General features: G+C 42.7%; 1 pseudogene; it reads left to right on the top strand.

Moving 5' to 3' along the window:
- Nucleotides 1-399: 399 nt before the first annotated feature.
- On the top strand, nt 400-671 carry LOC112581358 (annotated as a pseudogene).
- The last annotated feature ends 9,583 nt before the right edge of the window (nt 672-10,254 follow it).

The raw sequence follows: 10,254 nt of genomic DNA, 5'->3' as shown, positions 1-10,254 counted from the left end.
GACTGAACAACTTCACTCACTCTACCCTAATATATCTTAGTAGGAGAGAGAGATTAAAAATAAGTAAGCAAGGTTTCCCTCATGGCTCGGTGGTTAAATAATCCAACACAGGGGACACGGGATCAATCCCTGGTCCGGGAAGATCCCACATGCCATGGAGCAACTAAGCCAGCATGCTGCAACTACCGGAGCCTACGTACTCCAGAGCCCGTGGTCTGGCAGGAGAAGCCTCCACAACTGCAGACTGCAGCTAGAGAGTAGCCCCAACTAGAGAAAAGCCTGAGCAATAACGAAGACCCAGCAGAGCCAAAAACAAATCAAAAATTTAAAAATCTATTAAAAAATAAGTAAACAGCACCTGCCGTTCTCTTCCGCTCCCTGCTGCCTCCTGTCTTCAGCATGCCTGTCTTCAGTGGCACTAACGGGGGCTCCTCAGGGCATTCTCTCACAAAGCAGGGGCCACCTGGGCAGCTGGATCCACAGTCCAGCAGACAAAAAGTGCCAGCTGGGGTGTGAGGGGCACAGGCCTCACGACTTCAGGAGGCACTCAGGGGGCTGTGGCAATTCTACCCAGAAAACCCACCGGGGCTAGAAGTTGACCCTGTTCCAGCACTGGTTATGAGTCTTCTGTATTTACATTGCACATTTGGGGCAAGTACACACATTCCTAGTTTTGGCTACATCCATCTGTCTGTCATCTTAAGAAGAAAGTGGAAAAACCCAACATATCTTGAACTGAAAGCATAGTGATTTTCTGTTCATGAAATTTTCTGTAAGCTTGCTGTTTTACAAGGAACTTAATGAGAATTGATTTTTAAGGAATCAATTTTTTCTCTGGCTAACTAAACTTCTTGATTCATTAAAAAACAAGCAAACAGCAAATGAAAACATTACATATTGACATAAGTGTTATAAATGATACTCAGTATGTCCTGAGAGAATGGAGTATTTCTGAGGGAGGCAACCTAAGAGAGTGCATTCTGGAATGGTCAAAGGTGTTGACATTTGGCTTCCATGAAAAACCTTTCTAATGATAGAGTGGTCTGGGGACAGGAAACTGTCTATGACATTCCATGTCAAGTGCCAGCTTGATTGGGCCATAGGGTGCCCAGGGATTTGGTTAAATACTATTTTGAGTATGTCTGGGCTTCCCTGATAGCTCAGTTGGTAAAGAATCCTCCAGGAATGCAGGAGGCCCTGGTTCAATTCCTGGGTTGGGAAGATCCCCTAAGAAGGATAGGCTACCCACTCCAATATTCTTGGGCTTCCCTTGTGGCTCAGCTGGTAATGAATCTGCCTGCAACAAGGAAGACCTGGGTTCAATCCCTGGGTTGGGAAGATCCCCTGGAGATAGGCTACCCACTCCAGTGTTCTGGCCTGGAGAATTCCAGGGACTGAGTCCATGGGGTCACAAAGGGTCGGACACGACTGAGTGACTTTCAGTTTCACTTTTCACTGAGTGTGCCTATGAAGATGTGTCTGGATGACATTTACATTCCAATGGGGAGACTGAGTCACGCAGGTGCGAGTGGGTTTCATCCAATCTGTGGACAGCCTGAACAGAAACTGAAGGCTGAATGGGGGAGAATCGACTCTCTCTGACTCACTGTGTTAGAGCTGGGACATCCATCTTCTCTTGGACTTAAAGGCTCTCCTGTATCTCCAGCTTGCCGACTGCAGTAAAATACATCTCCAGGACAGAAAGAGGGGTGGGGTGGCCCAAATACAAGGAGAAAAGGTAAACTACCATGAGAAGAAGTAGAAAGGAAAAATGATAAACTGCTGAGAAGCCCTGCCCCAGGGGAGTCTTGAGGACCATGAGGAGAATGGGGTTTGAACTTTACTCTAAAGGTTATGGGAAGCCTTTAAAAGATTCTCAGCAGGAAACTGAAATTGCATATTACATTATTAAAAGATCATTCGAGGACTCACGGGTGGTAAAGGGCAGATGCTCCGAGGCCCCTGATGTAGGCTGAGCTGGAGATGTCTGTGTGTGGTCAGCACTGTGTCGATATGAATGCAGAGAGCTGGAGGGATTCCAGAACCAACAGGCCCCCTGTACCACGGGGGATACCGATGACTGATTTATGTTGACGTATGGCAGAAACCAACACAAGATTGTAATTATCCTTCAATTAAAAATAAATAAATTGTAGGGACTTCCCTGGATGTCCAGTGGCTAAAACTCTGTGCTCCCAATGCAGGAGGCCTGGGTTTGATCCCTGGTTGGGGAACTAGATCCCACATGCAACAACTAAGAGTTTGAATACCCCAACGAAGATCCCATGGACGTAACTAAGACTCTATGAGGCCAAAAAATAAATTAAAATGTAATAATAAATTTAAAAATAGACAAAAAAGTTAAAGATAACATTCTTAAAGAATTTTAGGACGTTAGATTTGTCCTGGGGAAGGGCAGAATCAAACTCTAGAGGAAGGGCACAACGACGTATGTACAAGGATGTTCACTGCAGCGAAAATTCAGAAATAAGTGTCCATAAGTATGGAATTAGTAAAACAGAATATCCGTTAAAAAGAACACAATATATTTTCACGCAAAGAAAAAATGTTCAAGAGACACTAAGTGGAAAAAAAAAAAAAAAAACATGGTGCAGAAGAGTCTCCATAGTACAGTCCCACTAAGCTGAATTAGAAATGATTATTATTTGTGTCTGTGCTGTGCTGTGCTTGGTCGCGCAGTCGTGTCTGACTCTTTGCAACCCCATGGACTGTACCCTGCCAGGCTCCTCTGTCCATGGGGAGTCTCCAGTCAAGAATACTGGAGTGGATTGCCATGCCCTCCTCCAGAGGATCTTCCCAATCAGGGATTGAACTCAGGTCTCCTGCATTGCAGGTAGATTCTTTGCCAGCAGCTACCAGGGAAGCCCTCACTTATGTCTACCCTACATTAAATATTATAAGAGAAAGTCTGATGAAGTGTATCAGTATATGGTGACAGTGTTTAACTGTTGACAGTGGGTATGTCAGTGCAGTGGAGAGTATGAAGGATTTTCACATGATACCTTACGCCTTCCTGTCTTACTACAATATCTCGAACAATGGATGAGAAAAAATTTTTTTTAAAAAATCAGAACAGTACGTTTAGGATTAATAGGTACTTTAATGAAATCTTTGAATCAACTCTATGAAATAAGTCCTATAAATATAAATATTATTTTCCTTTATAAAGAGTGCAGGTTACACTCAAACCAGGGAAATGGAGAATATTATTTATTAAATCAAAATTATTAACATTTCACAAAATGACATTGAAAACACATTCACTTCATTCAAGTAACATCAAAAACAAATAAGTATACAAAGTTTTTTTATGCCATTTATTAAGGCAATGGTTTTGTGGTTTAGTAAAGGAAGAGATACAGAAATTTATTTGTGAAATAAAACAAAAGCTTTCTTTTTAAGTTGTGCTTTATGAAAAGACTACTAAAGCTTGATCATCTCTGAGCACCAGATTATGGATTATTATGGATGACTACCATTTTCTTCTTAACTCCTTTCTATATTTTTCAAATTGCCATAAAAATCACAAATCACTTTTGCAATTAAAAAAATGTTTCCTTGAAGTTGCTGCTACTGCTGCTGCTAAGTCGCTTCAGTCGTGTCCGACTCTGCGCGACCCCATAGACGGCAGCCCACCAGGCTCCCCCGTCATGAAGTTAGGTGTCTATAAATTTAACACAGTGTATCTGATCAATGTCAATCCGCTTACACTCTCTCTACAGCATCAGGTAGTGCTCTGGTTCTCAATGACCAGGTTTGCAGACTTTATTTACAAACTGGGACTTGCAACATGATCACACCGGTCCCTACCTCTCTCTATCCAAAATGACAAGGAAACGTCGATTGAGCACACCCTGACAAGCAACTTTTAAAATGCCATTATTAAAATGACTATGCAGGCCTTTCATCGAATTTCTACACAACCACAAAGAAAGGTCAAAGCAAAGAGAAGCTGACTGTTAGAAAAACTCCAGCCTCTTACACCTTCTCTTAGCCACAATCACATGGTATGCGGCAAATATTTTTAGGTAACACTGAGAAAGCTTGAAACTGCAGCCTTGGTGTGTAATGTGATGTGCAAAAAAAAGAGAGAGAGAAGACAGTTTTTTCATGACAATTGAAAAACTTATGCAAAGGGTGTGAGATCCTTGGATGAATGTTATTTAGTAAACACTGTCCACAGGCACATTGTACAACTGCATACCATAATTCTAGTTTGCTTTCAACCATCTGAAGCCTTTCTATGCTTTTTGGTGTTGGAGAAGACTCTTGAGAGTCCCTTGGACTGCAAGGAGATCCAACCAGTCCATTTGGGAGGCCTGGCGTGCTGCGATTCACGGGGTCGCAAAGAGACGGACAGAACTGAGCAACTGAACTGAACTGAACTAAGCCCTGTAAATTATTTCTGACTCATTAACTTTTCATCCTGGGGGCAACTCACAAGCTTCATAAAAGTGTGAATATTTTTCTTAAATCTCTTTTCTAGCCAATGCATTCATTTGTTTTTTAGCCTCTGAACAAGAATCTCGACAATGAAAATCAACTAAATATGGTTTCCCTCTCTTATATCTTCCTTTCTCTAAAACTATCCTATTTATAATTAAAAGCACATAACCAAAGACCAATTCTACATTATTTGTTTACAACTAGGGATCTTAAAGTGAGGAAGGGGTTGGGAGTAGGATGATGTAAACACTTCTAGGCCAGAGTTCCCTAAGCCTGGCCCAGCTGACACTTGAGGCTGATAATTCTTTATTGTAAAGGGCTGTCCTGTGTATTGTAGGATATTCAACCATATCTCTGGTCTCTATCCACTAGATGCTAGTAATGCAGAGTTGGAACTTCCCAGATGTGACCACCAAAACTTTCTCCAACATATTGCCAAATAGTTTCTAGGGGACAAAACCATTGTCCCCAGTTGAGAGCCACTGCTCTGCACTAGGTCAAAGACTACAAAACCAAGGCCCTTGGCTCTCGCCAAGTTAAATTGTTTCTTTGGCCCTATAGTTAAACTCTACCTACCTAGTCACCACGGGCATAAAATACAGACACTCATAAACGCCCTCACATGCGTCATGGCAAAGCCTTTGAACGTCGTCTGGAGTTCTTCCTCTGATTCATATGTGGCCGGTTTGGCTAGGAGGCGAGAAGCAGGTGCTGGTAATTTTCCCAGGCTTCCCCAATGTGGACTTTCATGCCTGTCACTTTTTTTTGGACTGTGCTGGATCTTTGCTTACTCTCTAGTTGCTGTGCACAAGCTTCTCTGCGTGGTGGTGTCTCTTATTGTGGAGCACAAACTCCAGGCACGTGGGCTTGAGTAGTTGTGGCCTGAGAGTTCAGTAGCTGTGGTGTTCAGGCCTCATTGCCCTGTGGCACGTGGAATCTTCCTGGACCAGGGGTTGAACCTGTGTCCCCTGCATTGGCAGACAGATTCTTAACCACTGGACCACCAGGGAAGTCCACGTGCTCATCACTTTTAATGTCTGTAAATTCATAATGTCTTGACTCCAGAAGCTTGTGAATGACCCCAGTTTCTTTATCCATTACCCACACTCTGCAAAACCCATGCTCCCCCGTGAATATTGTTTCAAACATAATTTTAATTAAATGTTTATTCTGCTTTGCAATTGTTTTTTTTATTTGGCGCTTGAATACAGTTATGCTGCAGCTGCTGCTAAGTCGCTTCAGTCGTGTCTGACTCTGTGCGACCCCAGAGACGGTAGCCCACCAGGCTCCCCCATCCCTGGGGTTCTCCAGGCAAGAACACTGGAGTGGGTTGCTATTTCCTTCTTCCATGCATGAAAGTGAAAAGTGAAAGGGAAGTCGCTCAGTCGTGTCCAACTCCTAGCGACTCCGTGGACTGCAGCCTACCACACTCCTCTGTCCATGGGATTTTCCAGGCAAGAGCACTGGAGTGGGTTGCCATTGCCTTCTCCGAATACACAGTTATGATTCATGCTCAAAATGTTTATTTCTGGAAATTATCTTAGAGCCAATGAATTAAAACTGGGGGAAGGGATTTATTGATTAAAAAAAAAGCTTTCCCTAATTCATCCCACAACAAAGTAACACATATTAGCTTAAGTAAATTTTATTTTGGGTTTTTCTTTTTAATGAGGCAGATGATTCAAACTTCTCTTATTGATGTTGAATTGATATGAAACAATTTCAATTTACTTAGTTGCAATTTCACTTCTCACTTTAAACAACTCTTATTCTCAGTGATTGTCAGTACATAAAAGGACATTTGCTTATAAACAATGCAGCTCTAATACATAACAGGGCCTTGCTTATTCTTATTTAATGCCATGCTTTTGCATATACATGAATAGCACTAAATATATCTATGCACTTAGTGAAAACAGCCATATAAAAGTAATTGGAGAATTTCATTTTATATGAAATTCTAGAGAATGCAAAGTACAATGTTGACCAGCAGATGGCAAGTTGGGAAGGGATGGAAAAAAGAATACAAACTGGCCAAGGAAGCACCAAGAAAAATGGGTAGAAGAAAATGTTTCTTTGGTGGAAGAAACATTCTCATTGAATTCTTCTCTATGGAAAACTCTGGAAAGTGGATTTACCATTACTAGAAGCATAATCTTGAGTAAGCATCTTAGTCTCTGCTGGCTTGTTTCATCTTTGGTAAAATGAAAATGATGCTACCCACCCTCCAAGGCGTAGTGAATTTTGTGCTATTATGCTGTTAGGCTTGTACCTGACACACAAGTGTTTTATAAGCATCATTTTCTATGCTGCTTCCCTCCTTGGTTCCCAGCACTGGCTAAATAATTGAGGTCCAGTGCAACATGGAAATGAGGGCTCCCTTGTTCAAAAATTAAGAATTTCAAGTCAGCAACAGCAGAACATTAAACCAAGTGATGGGCCCTTCTAAGGGTGGGGCTCTGTGTTGTTACAAAGGTTGTACACTCACAAAGTGAGCCCACCTCGCTCCCCTAGGCTTTTCAGTTTCATTTGTCTTTTCTTCTACTAAATTAAAAGTCACTCTTCCAGTTTCACAATTGAGAGGGATATATATTCAACTAACCAAAGAGGGCTTGATTATGGGTGTTGTTTTTCAATGCTGGTTCACAGTTGGTCAAGCTGTTGAGTGTTAAGTGAGGCTAGAGCTCTTATAAAGGAACTATTTTAATCTGGCATAGTATTTCTCTGGTTTGCATCGTTCTCAACATGGAGAAATTAAAACAAAATACCTTAGATGTTCAGGCTTCCTAGGTGGCTCAGTGGTAAAGAATCTGCCTGCCAATGCAGGAAGACATAGAGGACACAAGTTTGATCCCTGGGTCAGGAAGATCCCTTGGAGAAGGAAATGGCAACCTACTCCAGAATTCTTGCCTGGAGAATCCTGCGGACAGAGGAGCCTGGTGGGCTCCTTTTAATAGGGTCGCAAAGAGTCAGAAACGACTGAGCTACTGAGCACCATGCGCCTTAGTTGCCTACAAATAACTGCAGCCTTGATGATAGCCAAAGAGGCACTAAGCGGCCAAGAGCCACTCGACTCAAAAGCACGTTATCTAGGCTTAAGAAATGGTAACCACAAAGAAGGCAGCATAGTCTTAAATTGGTATATTTGATCCTATCCTGGAGACTTATAGGAAACTGGTCCAGATGTCTAAGAGTAAAACCCCAAAAAGGAAGACTGGGTCTTAATACTAAAACCACTGAGCCCCAGCTCTGCCCTTTATTCCTTCTTCTTTACAGATGCATCAGCATGTCCTTTAATGGGTTTCTCAAAGTTTTCACCTCCTATTTATAAGAGAGACTCCTGTGAAAAAAAATCAAAGTAATTGTGTGAATATACATACATATGCACACACACACACACATGCATAGAAATTTTCTCTACTGGAAGAAACACACACAGGAACACGAGGCATCTCAACAAAACGCACAGAGAATGAACATTTGTTGAGCACCTTCTTTTGTTCCATGACCCAGCTGTTTTACATTCATTGGAATACTAAAGCATGTATTAGTTTTCACTTATTCGTTTAATCTCAATACACTCAAGACTTCTTTTAAATGATGAAGAAGCAGGCTCAGAACAGTTATTTAACCTGCCTAATGTCACAGTTAGCAAGTTGGAGGGTCTGTATTTAAGATTGTGTGCGTGTGTGTTAGTTGCTCAGTCGTATCCCACTCTTTGCGACCCCATGGCCTTCAGCCCGCCAGGCTCCTCTGTACATGGGATTCTCCAAGCAAGAATACTAGAGTGGTTTACCATTCCTTTCTCCAGGGGATCTTCCCGACCCAGGGATTGAACACAGGTCTCCTGTGTTGTAGGCAGATTCTTTACTGTCTCAGACACCAGGGATGCATTTAAGATCTTACCAGATGCCAAAGCTCATGTATTAAATTTCTGTTCCATATGATTAAAAATTCAGGTATACAATCTAACAGTATTTTTTTTTAACATTTTATTTTGTACCCGAGTATAGCCATTTAGGGCTTCCAACATGGTGATAGTGGTCAAAAGCTATGGTTTTTCTAGTCAAAGCTATGGTTTTTCCACTAGTCATGTATGGATGTGAGAGTTGGACTATAAAAAGCTGTCAATTCAGTCAGTTGAGTTGCTCAGTTGTGTCTGAATCTTTGTGACCCCACAGGTTGCAGCACGCCAGGCCTCCCTGTCCATCACAACTCCTGGAGTTCACTCAGACTCACATCCATCGAGTCAGTGATGCCATCCAACCATCTCATCCTCTGTCATCCCCGTCTCCTCCTGCCTTCAATCTTTCCCAGCATCAAGGTCTTTTCAAATGAGTCAGTTCTTCTAGTCAGGTGGCCAAAATATTGGAGTTTCAGCTTCAGCATCAGTCCTTCCAATGAACACCCAGGACTGATCTCCTTTAGGATGGACTGGTTGGATCTCCTTGCAGTCCATGGGACTCTCAAGAGTCTTCTCCAACACCACAGTTCAGAAGCATCAGTTCTTCGGTGCTCAGCTTTCTTTATAGTCCAACTCTCACATCCATACATGACTACTGGAAAAACCATAGCTTTGACTAGATGGACGTTTGTTGGAAAAGTAATGTCTCTGCTTTCGAATATGCTGTCTAGGTTTTTTTGGTCATAATTTTTCTTCCAAGGAGCAAGCGTCTTTTAATGTCATAGCTGCAGTCACCATCTGCAGTAATTTTGGAGCCCCCCAAAATAAAGTCTGTCACTGTTTCCACTGTTTCCCCATCTATCTGCCATGAAGTGATGGGACCAGATGCCATGATCTTAGTTTTTTTAATAAAAGCTGAGTGCTGAATAATTGGTTTTTTAACCATGGTGTTGGAGAAGACTCTTGAGAGGTCCTTTGACTTCAAGGAGATCAAACCAGTCAATCCTAAGGGATATCAATCCTGAATATTCATTGGAAGGACTGATGCTGAAGCTAACACTCCAATACTATGGCCACCTGATGGGAAGAGCTGACTCACTGGAAAAGACCCTGATGCTGGGAAACATGGAAGGCAGGAGGAGATGGGGACGACAGATGATGAGATGGTTGGATGGCATCACTGACTCTATGGACATGAGTTTGAGCAAGCTCCGGGAGTGGTGAAGGACAGGGAAGCCTGGCGTGCTGCAGTCCATGGGGTGGCAAAAAGAGTGGGACTCGACTGACCAAACTGAACTGAACTGAGTGGTACAGAACCTGCCTGCCCATACACAAGACCTAAGAGATGTGGGTTTGATCCCTGGGTTGGGAAGATCCCTTGGAGAAGGAACTGGCAAACCCACTCCAGTATTCTTGCCTGGAGAATCACATGGACAGAGGAGCCTGGCCAGCTACAGTTCATAGGGCGGCAAAGAGTCAGCTGGCTGAAGGGACTTAGCACACAGGCACATAGACAATTACCAATGTTGCAACAGTTTCAGGTGAACAGTGAAGGGACTCAGCCACACCTATACACGAATTCTCCCCCAAACTCTCCTCCCATCCAGGCTGCCACTTAACAGTGAGCAGAGTTCCCTGTGTTATACTGTAGGTCCTTGTTAAGTTTTCCACTTTAAATACAACAGTGTCACAGTATCTTTGAGTCAAACAACAAAACGCAAATTTTAACATACTAGCTAATCATATTAGTTGGAGAAGGAAATGGCAACCCCACTCCAGTATTCTTGCCCAGAGAATCCCATGGACAGAGGAGCCTGGTGGGCTACAGTCCATGGGATTGCGCAGAGCCGGACACAATTGAGCAACTAACACAATCATATTAG

This window comes from Bubalus bubalis, chromosome 22 (genome assembly GCF_019923935.1).
Source record: "Bubalus bubalis isolate 160015118507 breed Murrah chromosome 22, NDDB_SH_1, whole genome shotgun sequence".
In the NCBI taxonomy this organism is placed as follows: Eukaryota; Metazoa; Chordata; class Mammalia; order Artiodactyla; family Bovidae; genus Bubalus; species Bubalus bubalis.
This window is presented reverse-complemented; position numbering and strand designations above follow the sequence as displayed.